A 13,951-nucleotide genomic window follows, 5' to 3' on the forward strand; every position below is an offset into this window, starting at 1 on the left:
TAAAGATTCGAACAGAAATTTATGATATACAGAATAGAAAAATTATGGGAAAATTTGAAAAAACTAATTTTTTGAAAAGATAAGCAAAATCTACAACCCCCTAACTATACCAAGAACAAAAAAAGAGAAGACTCAAATAGACAAAATAAAGACAGAGGAATGCCACAGGGGAAAAAAAGTCGTAACAAACTATTACAAAAAAAATTATATGTTAACAAATTGGATATCCTAGAAGAAATGAGCAATTTCTTAGGAACATAGAACCTACCAAAACTGAATCAAGAAGAGGGGTACCTGGGTGGCTAAGCTGGTCATGATATCATGGTTTATGAGATTGAGCCTTGCATTGGCCTCTGCACTGACAGCCCAGAGCCTGCTTTGGATTGTCACTCTCTCCCCCCTCCCCGCCCTCTCTGCCCTTTCAGTTCTCATGCTCTTTCTCTTTCTCAAAATAAATATTTAAAAAATTAAAACAATAAAACTGAATCAAGAAGAAATAGAAAGCTTGAACAGACCAATAATAAAGAGACTGAATCACTAATCACAAACCTTTCACAAAGAAAGCCCGCAACAGGTGAATTTTACCATATTAAAAATAAATAAATAAATAAGTCCTAGCAACACTTCTGAAACTATTCAAAAAAGAGAGCAAAGAACACTTCCAAACACATTTTAGGAGGCCACATCAGCTTGATACCAAATCCATTAAGCTACAAAAAAACATTGAGGATACCTAAATTCATATCATTAAATTAAAGTAGCCAACTGAAAAGGATACATACTCTATTAACCCAACTATACAACATTCTAGAAAAGGCAAAATTATGAGACAATAAGAAAATGTCAGTGATTGCCAGGGATTAGGGTGGGGAGAAGGGATGAAGAGGCAGAGAACAGAGTGTTTTAGGTTAGTGAAAATACTTGGTATGATAAAAAGTACTTTAGGGTGGTGAATATTTTTTGTATGATACTAAAATGATGAGAACATGTCATTATACATTTGTTCAAACCTAAAAAAATGCACAACACAAAGAGTGAACACTAATGTAAACTACTGTCTTTGATTATTGTGATTTATTAATGTAGATTCATCAGTCATAACAAATGTACTACTTGGTGGGGATTGTTGACAATAGGGGATATTATGCATGTGTGAAGGCATGGGGTATATGGGAAATCTCTGTACCTTCCCATCAATTTTTTGTGAACCTAAAGCTGCCTTAAGAAAATAAAGTCTAAAAAAATAAAAAAATAAAATAATACAAACAAAACAAATTAAGTATAGAAGAAAGTAACCTCAGCACATAAAAGGCATTTATGAAAAGCTCATATCTAACACCATACTCAACGGTGAAAACTGAAAGCTTTTAAACTGAGATATGGATGCCTCATAATCTTTGATTGGATACCAGATAATATTAATTGTACTTTGTTGGATGTTGGATATTTTTTTGTATTTCTATAAATAATTATATTTCTTCTGAGCTCTGGTTATTTAGACATAGTGTGATCCTTTTGGGTACTGCAGAGCAATTCTAAGTATTCCTTTCTACTCTAGTAAGACTTTTTTTGGTACTTTGTGAAGTATGAGATTTTCTAGACTGACTGATAAGAAGAGCCCATGTTCCCATCCCTGTGCAGTGCAGGTATTATACTCTATACTCCATAAATCCTGGCACTATTTATATTTTGATCTGGATAATTCTATATTGTGAGACCTGTGACAGTCCTGTGCATTGTAGGATATTAAGCAGCAACACTGCCTGCTATGAGCTAGATGTCAGTAGCACATCCCAGCAGTGAACATCCAAACTGTCTTCAGACATTGACAAATGTTTCCTGCAGAATAAACTATCTTTGGTTAAGAACAACTGCTTTAATTCTCCCTACTCCCTAGCCATACATAGTTTTCTCCCATGTACACAATGACTACCATTCTACTAAACGGTTAGGTGACCACTTGTGCAAATGTCCAGGGTTTTTTCTTCATGTAGCTCTGTCTTATCAGAGATTTTTCATATGCTCTCTAGGTGCCTTGAACTTTTCCTACTCTCAGCTTCATCTCCTTAACTTAGGGATTATGCTGGGCTTTGCCTCAGCTTCCTCTCCCTATCCCACAATCTAATAAGCTGGGACAACTGTAATATTCATCTTATTTTATTTTTTTTTGTTAGTTTTGTTTTTTCCTCAAAATGTCTCAGGAACATTGTCCTTTGTTGCTAGCTAACCAGTGTCTCAAAAAGTTTTGTGTCATGTATTTTGCTTTGTTTGCTGTTCCTGTTGTTTTCATGTAGGGAGGAAAATCTGATAGCCATTTACTCCATGAAGTCAGAAGTGGAAATCCCTCAATGCACAGGACTTGTTTATTTCAATATAATACCAGTGAGTTCAGGGATTCATATACATTTTGAAAAGTTTTAATTTTTAGTAGACTCTATGAAATCATAGATGTATATTAATTCTAGAATAAGTACAGAGAATGCTCAGTAATGGACATCCAAAGATATTAGGTCCTATTAGGTCCTGGAACCTATACATCTTAATTTATAAGGAAAAGATGTTCCTTGCAGATGTTTAGATTAAGTTAGGCATCTTGACATGGCCAGATTAACCTGGACTATCTAAGTAGGCCTTTAATCAGTTACAGGTGTCCTAAAAAACAGGCAAGGGGAGATTTCATATGCAGAAGAGAAGGAAACATGGCCATGGTACAGAATTTGGGGTGATGTGGCCACAAGTCAAGGTATGCCAACAGTCACAACAAGCTGGAAGACCCAAGGAACAAATTCTCTGCAGCCTCCAAAGGGAGCAAAGCCCTACTGACCCCCCGATTTCCACTCAGTGAAACTGATTTCAGACTTCTGGCTTCCAGAGCTGTGAGAGAATAAATTTCTGTTGTGTAAGCCATCAAGTTTGTGATCATTTGTCACAGTACACAAAAGAAACTAATACAGAAACCATCAAACAACAATAAAAAATATGCAGAACAAACACATGGAAGAAGGGATCTGTTGAAAGGAAGGAAAGAAGAGAGAAACAAATGTGAAACAAATAGTAAGAGCAAGGCTTTAAATCCAAATACATAAGCAGCCTGTTTCCTGAACAAAACATGAGATTTCAGTTTTGCCTCATGCTTGGTATAGGCAAGTCCTGGGGAAAAAACACTGAAGATGTCAGCTCTTCATTCAGTGATACACCCCCTTTTTTTTTTAATGCTGGCCCCTCTAATCTTGGTTACGTCAGCAATCCTCTAGCGATTAATATATGAACATATATATGTATGTTGGTGTCACTATTGCATTTTCCATATAAGCAGTCAACACAAAAGTTGTAAATTTTATTATTTAAGAAAAATGCCCTGAAATAAAAGCATTCAAACAGAAGTTGACTCATTATTTATTCTCTTAAGTCATTAATAATCTAAATAAGTTTATAAAATGACCATCAAGACCAACTACTATACAGATAGGAGTTACCAAGATTATTACTTCCATTTACTCCAGAAAAGTAACTCATCTGATTATTTTAAAGACAAAGTTACTTCTCATAGGAATATTCTGAGGTAATGGTGACGAAAGGAATTATTCAACAAGTTAAATAATGAATATCTAGTCATATACTTGAAATAGAAAGAGTGGGTGAGTTTTAAGATTATCCACAGATTTAATCTTTTTTAAAATGAAAACCTAAAAGTACAAAAAAGAAAACGTAAGAAGTTGAGATATGCTATAAAACAAAAGAGAATTTTAATTGCCAATAAATAATTTGTAACATAATAATCATCTAAATGCACTATTGGTTCATAATATATTGAAATTAAGATATGCAAAATGTTTATATTTGCATTATCCTATTATAAAATTTAATCATATGTTTATTTAAATCTGTTAACTTTATAAATTTTAATATTCATTAATATTAATATTCAATAATCCATTTGTAGTGTTATTTATATCTCTGTTTTATGCAGTCATGGCTTATCTTCTAGTACTTTATTAAAGAAATAGTGAGACAAATAATGTTTCTTATTTTATTAGCCCTACCATATGAAGATTCAGAAATGGTACCATTTTTGAGAAAGATAGTTAAGCAATGGGGAAAACTATAATTTAGTTTTTAAGCTAATGTGATTAAAAAATAAATCCTAAATCAACTAAGTTTTTACCTTCCCCATAAAATGTTGTTTCTGTCTTTCAGGGAAATTTATCCACTCTATTTCATAAGTTTTGTGATATTTTATTTGCAAATTTATAACACAAATTATTATTTATATTGTATTTTTATTTCTTTCTGTTTATTTCCCCATATATCATGAGTGGTCAAATCCAGAGACTATGGATTAATAATATTTTTGTTTTCAAAATTAAAAGATTCTTTGAAGTCATCACAAGTGGACAGACACAGAGTGAATTTCTCTTGTTCAACTGAAATAATTTCAACAAAATGGTTAATCTTTTCATCAGATAATTTTAAAATTTAGATAACGTTTTTCATTTTATAAATATATTATTCAATTCACTCTTTTCTCCCTTCTTCAATTATAGAACCACAAAGCTGCATCATAATTATCTATTGTACCTGTTTCTTCATTGAATAAGGGCAGAACTTATCTATTTACCATTTTGTTGCAAGATTCTAGAATTCCATCCAGAATAAAGAGGAAAAAGTAACATTATACACTGAAGCCATTATTTGGTTACTGAATATATATGGTTACTTTATTCTTGATCTCAAGCAAGATGGAAAAATACAAAGCAAATCCTTAAAAAGTGTCCTCTCTTTCTAAAATTCCTTGACCATTCTCTTTTTGAGAGAGAAATATTTTATTTCTCTAGCCATAATGATAAAGCAATTAATTTTTGCATGTGGAATTAAGATAGAATGTCAATTTTAATTCAAAAGTAGAAATATGAATAAGACATAGATAGATATGTATTCAGTTTAAAACACTTAGCATTTACATTTTCTATCAAACAAGTTAATTCTCACTCTATTTCAGGGGCCAAATTGTTAATTTACCAGTTATTTATGCTATTAAAATATGACTTAAGGGTTTTAATTTATAACAAACAAGGTTCTTACATTCAATATTATAATATGTCCTACTATCAAGAATATGAAATGTTAATTATCTTTTTGATAAAACCTTTCTTCATATATGAACACAAACTAAACAAAAACTATTGATAAAACAACTTACATTACTTTTATATACAAACGAGGAACAGCATAATAAGTTTTATGTAATTCTATTCATTCATATATGAAAAAGTTATAGCTATGATTTAGCCATATCAAAAATACTTCTTATTCTAATAAGGTCAGTAAAAATTGGCATTAAGAAAATCTTTCTTCCTAAAGGCAAAATGAATTTGTGGGCCATGAGCTCCTTTCTTGACTTAAAAATATCTAGATATGTTGACCTATTTTCTTTCTTGGTAACATAATTTTGGGAAAATAATTATCTTTATAGATTGTGAACACATGAAATATGTTTAGTGGTGTTTTCTATACTGCAATAGAATAATGGACTAGATATAAAAAAATCACAGAATTAAATATGTAAACATTCAAAGTCATTTTTTTTCAAAAAAAATTTCATCTGTTATGGCCTCATGAAGGTAATGTTTATTCCAATTCCTAGGTTTCAGTAATTTTCTTAAGATTATAATTTTTAGAAATCCAAATCAATTTCAGAGCTGTTCTTTTCCTTTATCTTGAGTGATTCTCTAAATGTATTTAACATAATCATAGGTGAGGGATACTTTAATAATGTCAATCTGTTTATAGTATCAGTGTCTTTACCTCTTTGACATAACCTGTGAAATGTCATTTAAAAATGTCTACCATCTATTATTTATAATACTATACATATACTTCAGATTGTGCTTGCTTAACTATTAGATGTTCAATGAGTAAGAAAACAAGTTAAAAATGGAAAGAATTTTTCATTCAAATTTTTTAGTACTGTCAATACTAGACCAGAAAACATTTCATGTTTAAAATTGTGATATTTGTGCTTTGAACAGATTATTTAAAAATAATCATATTTATGTAAGGATTTTATTTCCAAAGAGAACATATAAGAAGTGATTATTTAAATATGAGTTAATTTTAATTTTCTGAGCCAGGAATTAATTGTTCAAAATTTTGTGAAAGAATTCATGATAGCTATGTAATAATTAACATTAGGAATAATAAAGGACATAATATTAAGATGAAAGCCCAAACACAAGGTAAATCGGCTGATTAGTTTTGAAAGTATCTTATATATCACAGTATGATTTATTTTTCAAATCTCCTGTGGGAAGACTGCTATCATGTTTCCTTTTTTAATAGAGATTTTGACATTTTTAAATGTATTACCCATATTGTGTACCCAATGGAAAAATATCAAATGATAATTATTTAAAATTTTTAAGACTCTTTTTGCAAGGTAAAATTATAAATACTTGATATAGATTGTCCCAATTCATTGTCAATGCTCAGAATGCTATACTGCAGAAATTTTAGGGTATATTACTATATCCACTTCACAGGTAAAGAAGTCAGAGCTTAAAATTGTGACTTGGGCAAAATCACAATGGTGTTTAACTGACAAACTTTAGAACTCAAAATAAGGTCAGTTAATCTCCACAAACTTGAACCTTTCCACTCTGCTAATCTATGTAATAAAAAGATGTTTGTAAATATCTGATAAATGGGAAATAAACCAAAAATCAAAGCAGAGAGAGTAAGAGAACGCATCATTCAATTGATATATGTGATATGTAATGTTGGCAACTTTCTTCTAATTTACATTTCTTACATTTGGTAATCATGATAACAGGAAAAAATTAAAATTTATTATTATTATTTTGAATTATTTAAATATACCTTAGTGTGAGATCATATAAGGTATGATCTTATACATCTTATACATCTCTTGAAGAGATGTATAGTAGAAAAAGGCAAAATAAATATAAAACAAAATTTTGAATCCAGGTAGTTGTATTTAGCATAAGCAAAGTTGAATGAGTGAATGGAGAGCAGGAGGTCTTGTTTTAAAAAATATCTTTACTTGATATTTGAGTGTTTGAGCAGAAACCTCAAATGATCTAAGAAGGCAAGTCTTATGGATACTGGAGACCAGCAGTCTAAGCACAGGCTCCAGCACTGTGAAGGCTGGGGTGGGATATCTGTGTTGTGAGGCTGAAATGATAGGATGGAGGTAAAGTTGGGTCCAAACAGAGAGGAATGAATAGAAGCAGAGGAAAAGGGGGCATAATGAAGGCAAAGAATGTTGATAAGGAAAGCAGACTTTTTACTTATTTTTTTTGAGAGCAATAGGAAGCCTTTGGAAGGATTTGAGTCAGGAGTGACAAGATCTGCTATATTTAAATGAGATCATTTGGGGAATTATCTATTTGGGGCAAGCATAAAAACAGAGGAAGCATTTCCATTTAGAGGATATAGAGATTGTCCAAGTCAGAAATGAGGCTGGTTTGGGCTGAGGTGGTTGGTGCTAAGTATTTAGATTCTGCATATAAATCAAAGATAGAGACAGCTGTAATCAAAGATACATTGGATGGGATGTGTACAAAGAGACCCATAAAGAATGACTTCAAGATCTGGGACTGAGAAACTGGAAGAATTAAATTTAGAGCCAATCCACAAAACCTAGATTAAAAAAAAATAACCTCAGAACCTTTTTGCTCCCTTAGAAGGATTATCTCTGATTACTTTCATTCAGATTTCCAATTTCTCTGGAGTAAAACTAACTGAATAAGTAAACTTAGAGCTCTATAAGTTGAAATTCTACTTAGCTACTAGATGCATGAATTTTAGTCCTCCTTCATTAATGGACAAGCAGTTATGTAAAATCCTTTTTATCCTGTGAAATTTTCTTTTGGGTTAAATATTTAAAACCTCAAAGAAGTTTTTGTAAGTTTGGTTAGTCAGAGGAATAAGTGAAGTGCATTTTAAAAGTGATCATCATGGCCAAAGGAGATAGCTGAAAAAGAGCTTGTGCAAGCTAAAATCCTGTCCTTGGACCGGGTTTGAAATATACTTCTTCCCTGTAGTAAGAATTCTAAAGAGTTTTGCATTTGGTTAAGCTTGCTGTGACGTTTGCAATTTTAGAATTGCCAGTTATGGTACAATTAAAAGCTTTCATTTTCAAGTACATTTATGAGTACTTGAGAGACATTTCTGACCTAAGAATACAACTGCTTTGGTCTGTTTCTTTTCATCAGCTTATATATGGTTGATATCCTAGCAGTGACAACATAGTAGCAATTACTACAAATATTTTCCTAAACATCTGTTAACAGCTATCTTGTTTCAATTTAATATAAGTGAAACAAAAATTGTATGGTGGTATATCTTCTATTATTGCTAGAATTCAAACACTGAAATGACTGCATATTTTGAAAATGTGCAGTTCAAATAAAAAAAATAACTTGGAACCCAAATTCAAAACATAACTATGAAATTGCAGCCCAGGGAAGGCAAAATACAGGAATTTATATGTTGATTATCCTAAATCAATGAAAGATTGTACCTGCACATAAAAGCATAGCAAGGAAGAGGAATAATTGCTCATTTCATGTGTCTTTTAGCTTAATTTATGTTTTATTACATTTAACACTTTTGTGTCTAGTATATTGTAAAAATTCTTCCTTTAATTTAGCTTAATCTTTTATCATGTTTTCTTAATTTTAATATGTTGTTTTTTGTTTACTCTTACTATATATTAAATTTTAATTTCCTTGTTTTGTCAGCTGATTTTGTATACTTACTTCTATTATTTAAGTTTATTTTTCTCATTTTGTATAAGCTAAGAGGAAACAAACCCATTAAGAGAATATTTTTTGTCTTTCATGATTTCCATGAAATTGTTAGCTTCCCAACAATTCTCATATTCTATAAAGTAAACTTCAATTCCCTGTGTCTTGAGTCTAAATCTACTAGAAAAAAAAATCTAATACACTTAAACACTAATATAATCTTCTCCCAACATAGTGGTAATTCTGCTGGGTACTCCAACAGTACCTCTAGAAGTTAGAATCTGGCTTCATTGTGGTCTATCTCTTAATCAAATACACCTGCAGATTAACTGTAAAGAGAAATAGAAGTTTGTTGGGAGGAAAATACTCCTGAAACTTTTACTATGGATTCTAACATTTTAACTGAATGAAAAAGCCTATGGTTAAGCCTCCCAAAAAGAATCGCTGAAATGGGGAATTATAAAATAATTACAAGAATAAAAAATAATAAAATAAAATAAAATAAAGTAAAATATATCAATTAATTATAAAGATAATTCAGAACCAGGGTATGAGAATTCTTTCCCTGTTACTTTCTGATAACCATATTGTGCAATATATTCCCTTTCCATCAAAAGAGAGTTTTGAAATATTCTCTTTGTTTCTTCAATAGGGTTCTTTTTGAAAGTAAAGTTAAGGCAGAAAGTAATAGTACTCTGAACATGATGCATCCAATTTTATTCTATGAGATCAATTGATTTCGCATGACTTAATGATGGCAGTTTCTCTCTAGATCAAGTCTAGTCAAGTAAATACCTCATTTTGACATAAAAGAATAACAGAAAATATGTATTGAAATGTGGGTGCAAAAGTTAAACATGAAATTTATATTCATAGGGTAAGAGGAAGCTCTTTTCTCAGGGAATTTGAAACATAAAATGTCTAAAATTCTCCATCAACTTTAGGCACCATCATTAAAATACACTGTTAGACTTCTGTACAAGTTCATAAATGGTACTATTTTCATTCATTTAAATCCAGTATCATTTGATAAAAGATGAAGGTTTGCTATGGCTTCTGCCATGCCTAGGGATTTCCATGTTTGTGTAAATGGTATGGAGTTTATGAAGTTTCCATTCTCATCATAGGTACCATTCTGACTCTGCTAGTTTTCTTTCATTTTTTAAAAATTAAAATTAAATATAATTACATTTATTTAAATTCTTATACAAGCTAGCATTGCCCTATTGGCACAGATTACAAATGCTACTGAAGTTGAGCTTGCTATTGTACCACATGCCTAAGTTCAATGTTATTCAGTAGTATCAACTAGAACTTGGTGTCAAAGGACCACTTTGACAATGTATAATGTGCATAATTAAAAGTTGCCCAACTCAGTGTACAAAACAGAGTTCCTGACCCTCACTCATCACAAACCTGGTCTTTGTGCAGTTTATGATACAATTATCTAGCTGCTAATTCCAGAAATGTTAGAGTCAACCACATTCTCCTACACCCCCTATCCAATCCATCAGGAAATCCAAATTTTGACTATCTTTGACCATCTCATAGCTGAGGATCGAATTACCACTGGGTCACTTAAGTTTTCAAGGCCTTCTAACAAATTTGAGTAGTTTATTTTTCTTAGCCTAATTGATTATTACAACAATAGAATAGTAACAGTGTTGTTTCACACTCAGCATTCCGATCATGTCACTCCTCTGCTCCAAGACTCTCAACAGCTCTCCATCTTCACACAGAAAAAACATACAAAGCCCTATGTGACCTGCTACCCCTTCTTTGCCTGCATATGGTACCATTACTCCCTTGCCCTCTTTGTTACAATCATGCTGGCTTCCATGCTGTTTTTACAGCATGCCTGGGACAATTCTGCCTCTGGGCACTTATACCTGGTCTTCTCTTCTCTTGAAATGCCCTTTCCCCAGATATCCACAAGCTTGCTTACTGCACTTCTCAGAACTCAGATCAGAAGTCAGATCTCAATGACATTTTTCATGTTTAACTTTTGGAAATGTCTCAACATGTCTTATCTTCATCTTTGATTTAATTTCTTCTTCTGCACATAAGAATTTTGTTGGTTTTATTCATTGCTATAACCCTGGTTCCTAGATCATTACCTGACACATAGTAATAAGCACTCAATATAACTTCACTAAAATACTCAATAAATGAATAAAGCTGTGTCTATTCAAGTAACAAGATCTAGACATTCTCAATAAAATCAGTACTTCTACATCTCAGCTCCAGAAAAAAAAAAAAAAAGGCGGAGTTTGGTGGGGTTTTCAAACCACAGTTACTGCTCATACAGTGACTTCATATCTATGAATTCCTAAACTGAAAAGGTAATGGTTTCATTTACCATATGTAGTTGAATCTGGGAAGGACTTCTCAAATCTTATAATACTTTCCTGGAATACTGCAGATTAAGATTACAAAACAAATGAACTTGATTTGTTACAGATCTTTAAAGTATAATATTTTCTTTTCTTACAAACCTGAATTTAAAAAATAATTTTATTTTTAAAAGAGTTTCCTATGAGTTAATAGCTTATAACAAATTGAGCCTGATCATTTAAGTGGTTCAAATGATTTGGTTATACATATATGTTTGTATATATTAGATTGATAGCTGGATAGACAGATAGAAACAGATAGACAAATCTATGGAAATGGATTTTTCTCCTAATTGTAGAATTACTAGTTTGTTTTTACTACACAACATTATTTTATCTTAATTATGAACCATATAAAGGATTATAACATACTATAAGTTTTATTTCCAATGTGAGTGAAACTTCTCAATAATTCAAAATCAACAGACCAATATTTTCTCTTGGTTGTTCTGGGCGGAGATCAGCCTTCCCTTCATCACTGCAGCTTGTTTGATAGCTTGTTACCTGCAAGCAGCATGGTATGTTTATTTCAGCTTGAACATAGTCAACTTCTGTCAGGCTGAGCCACACTGCTGGGTTAATTTCCTTGGTACTAAGTTCTGCTATGTTATGTCGGTTATGATTTTATATTATATCATATATATAATTTTTTCTTGCTAGAAACCTTGAGGCTGCCCCTCAGTATCTGTACTGTAGAGAGTGCATGTGGATGAAGTTGTCAACTGGAATCGGAATCTAATTTCTTCACCTGGTCCACCATGGTTGGAGGTGCCTGTTATGTTCATCTTGATTTTTTGATTATTTTACTTTCCCCAAAGCAATGCAGACTGATAACTTTCTAAACCATAATAAATGATTTAAAAATAGAATAAAAATACATACAAAATAGAAGCCTTTAAAGATACCAGATTCAATAGACATGAATGTAGTTATCAAGTTATTATAATTTTCCAAATGTTTTTTCAAGTTTTGTATTTATTGCATTACAGACATATAATAACAATTTATGGGCTGGCACTTGTCCATGGAAACTACTTGTCTATGGACCTCACTGCTCTGGTGAAAACTGCACTGAGAATTGTGTTTTCCACCAGAGGAAGAAAATGCCACTTAAAAGAATGAAGTTAGACAGTTTGCCATATTTACATGCCAAAGACATCACAGCCTTTGAAATAATATACTTATTGAAGATACCTGTTATAGTCTAATGATACGTATTTCTGTGCTTAATGTTTTCAGGGGTCAATGTGGCTAAGACTAATACAATGATCAGGAATCAGCAAGGAGGAGTTAGGAATGTAGCTATCTCATAAATTCAATTTAAGAGTGGTATGAAAGAAAAGAAAAAAAACAAAACAAAATAAAACAAAACAGCCACTAGCAATGTTCTCAAGGGAGATGCATAGTTCAGTTAAGAGACGGAAGTTGAAGGAAGTAGAGAGAGGTAGTAGTGGTAAAGATTAAAGATAGAGTGTATTTTAATTATATTGGCAATAAATATTTTGCAGTTGGGACAGGGTGCATGTGGGGGATGGATACGGGAATGTACAGAACTATGCAGCTATGGAAGGGATAGGTGATAAGTGACATCCCAGGACTTGTGGGTTTCTTGAGTGAGTGATGGAACAGACATGACTGTGATGAAGGGTCGTGTCCTGATTGTTTCTTAGGCAGACTGGTGTGGTTGCGGTTGAGAGTGTTTTTCTGTTTGTCATTAGAAACACGCACATCATACTCTGTGTTCTCCATTTCATTCTTGCCTCAGGAAGAGCAATGTAGTAAGGGACACACAGAGTTTGGGAGTCTGGTACTCACTCTTGCTAATAAGGGTGTTTTCCAGACAGAAAAATGTTTCCAGGATCAGAATGAGCTCTGCATTTCCCTCACTCTCACCTTGCAAAGAATCTCTCAAAAAATTAATGCTAATGGAAGGACTAGATTTATGGTTTACTGCATTTCAGTTTCATTCCCTTTGTCTTCCCCTTAGACAACATTGTCTATAGCTGGTGGAGGGTTATAATATTAATTATATTAACATTATATGTTATATATTATATATATAACATATAATGTTAATATAACTAATAACCATTAAGTGTTTGTTATGTGCAGGCACCTTATATGGATAATCCAATTTTATTTAATCACTACATCAACCCAATTTGATTACGAATGCACAGTCAGTAAGTTGATGAGTTGCTACACCCCCTCCCCCCATGTACTCTTACTCCACAAACTGCTTTGCATGTTTCTCCCATTTTTAGATCATCCGGGTCAGAACAAGGACAGTGAGTGTGGCAGACTAGACAGCGTGGGTCCTGATTCAAATTGTGCTTGCTTCTCATTTTACAAGGTTGTCCTACTTTATAAACTTCATATGTTTCAAAATAGGTTAAATGATCTGACCATGGCTTTTTATTAAATATTTCAGCTACATAAACATGCTATAATGCATAAAATGAAAGCTATTCAATGTGAGTTTGTTCAAGATATGTTCTTGAAAGCATGCTGCGTGGGTTTGAGAACTGAAAATGGTTGAACTTATCTGAAACCTAATAATGGTTGAACCACACATTTCAGAATTTCTATAATTCTGGGGTCAAGCATAATGTTCACAATTATATAAAAATACCCTTCATAATTTAAAAAAATCACTGAAGGACCTATATATACTGTGACAATCTCGATCAAAGTAAGCTCACTGGTGATGTGCTTTTAACAAAACACTGAGAGGCCCCTGGAGACACCAAGGACACCAGTCTGAGGAATTCCTAGAACAGACAGACCATC

At 32.3% G+C, this 13,951-nt stretch overlaps 1 pseudogene; it reads right to left on the reverse strand.

The window, feature by feature from the left end:
• LOC132685830 (splicing factor 3A subunit 1 pseudogene) overlaps window positions 1-12,910 on the reverse strand; it is a 28,386-nt pseudogene extending 15,476 nt beyond the window's left edge.
• Between the last annotated feature and the right edge of the window lie 1,041 nt (window positions 12,911-13,951).

The sequence above is a fragment of the Panthera onca genome, chromosome F1 (genome assembly GCF_046562875.1).
Source record: "Panthera onca isolate mPanOnc1 chromosome F1, mPanOnc1 haplotype 2, whole genome shotgun sequence".
NCBI classification, from domain to species: domain Eukaryota; kingdom Metazoa; phylum Chordata; class Mammalia; order Carnivora; family Felidae; genus Panthera; species Panthera onca.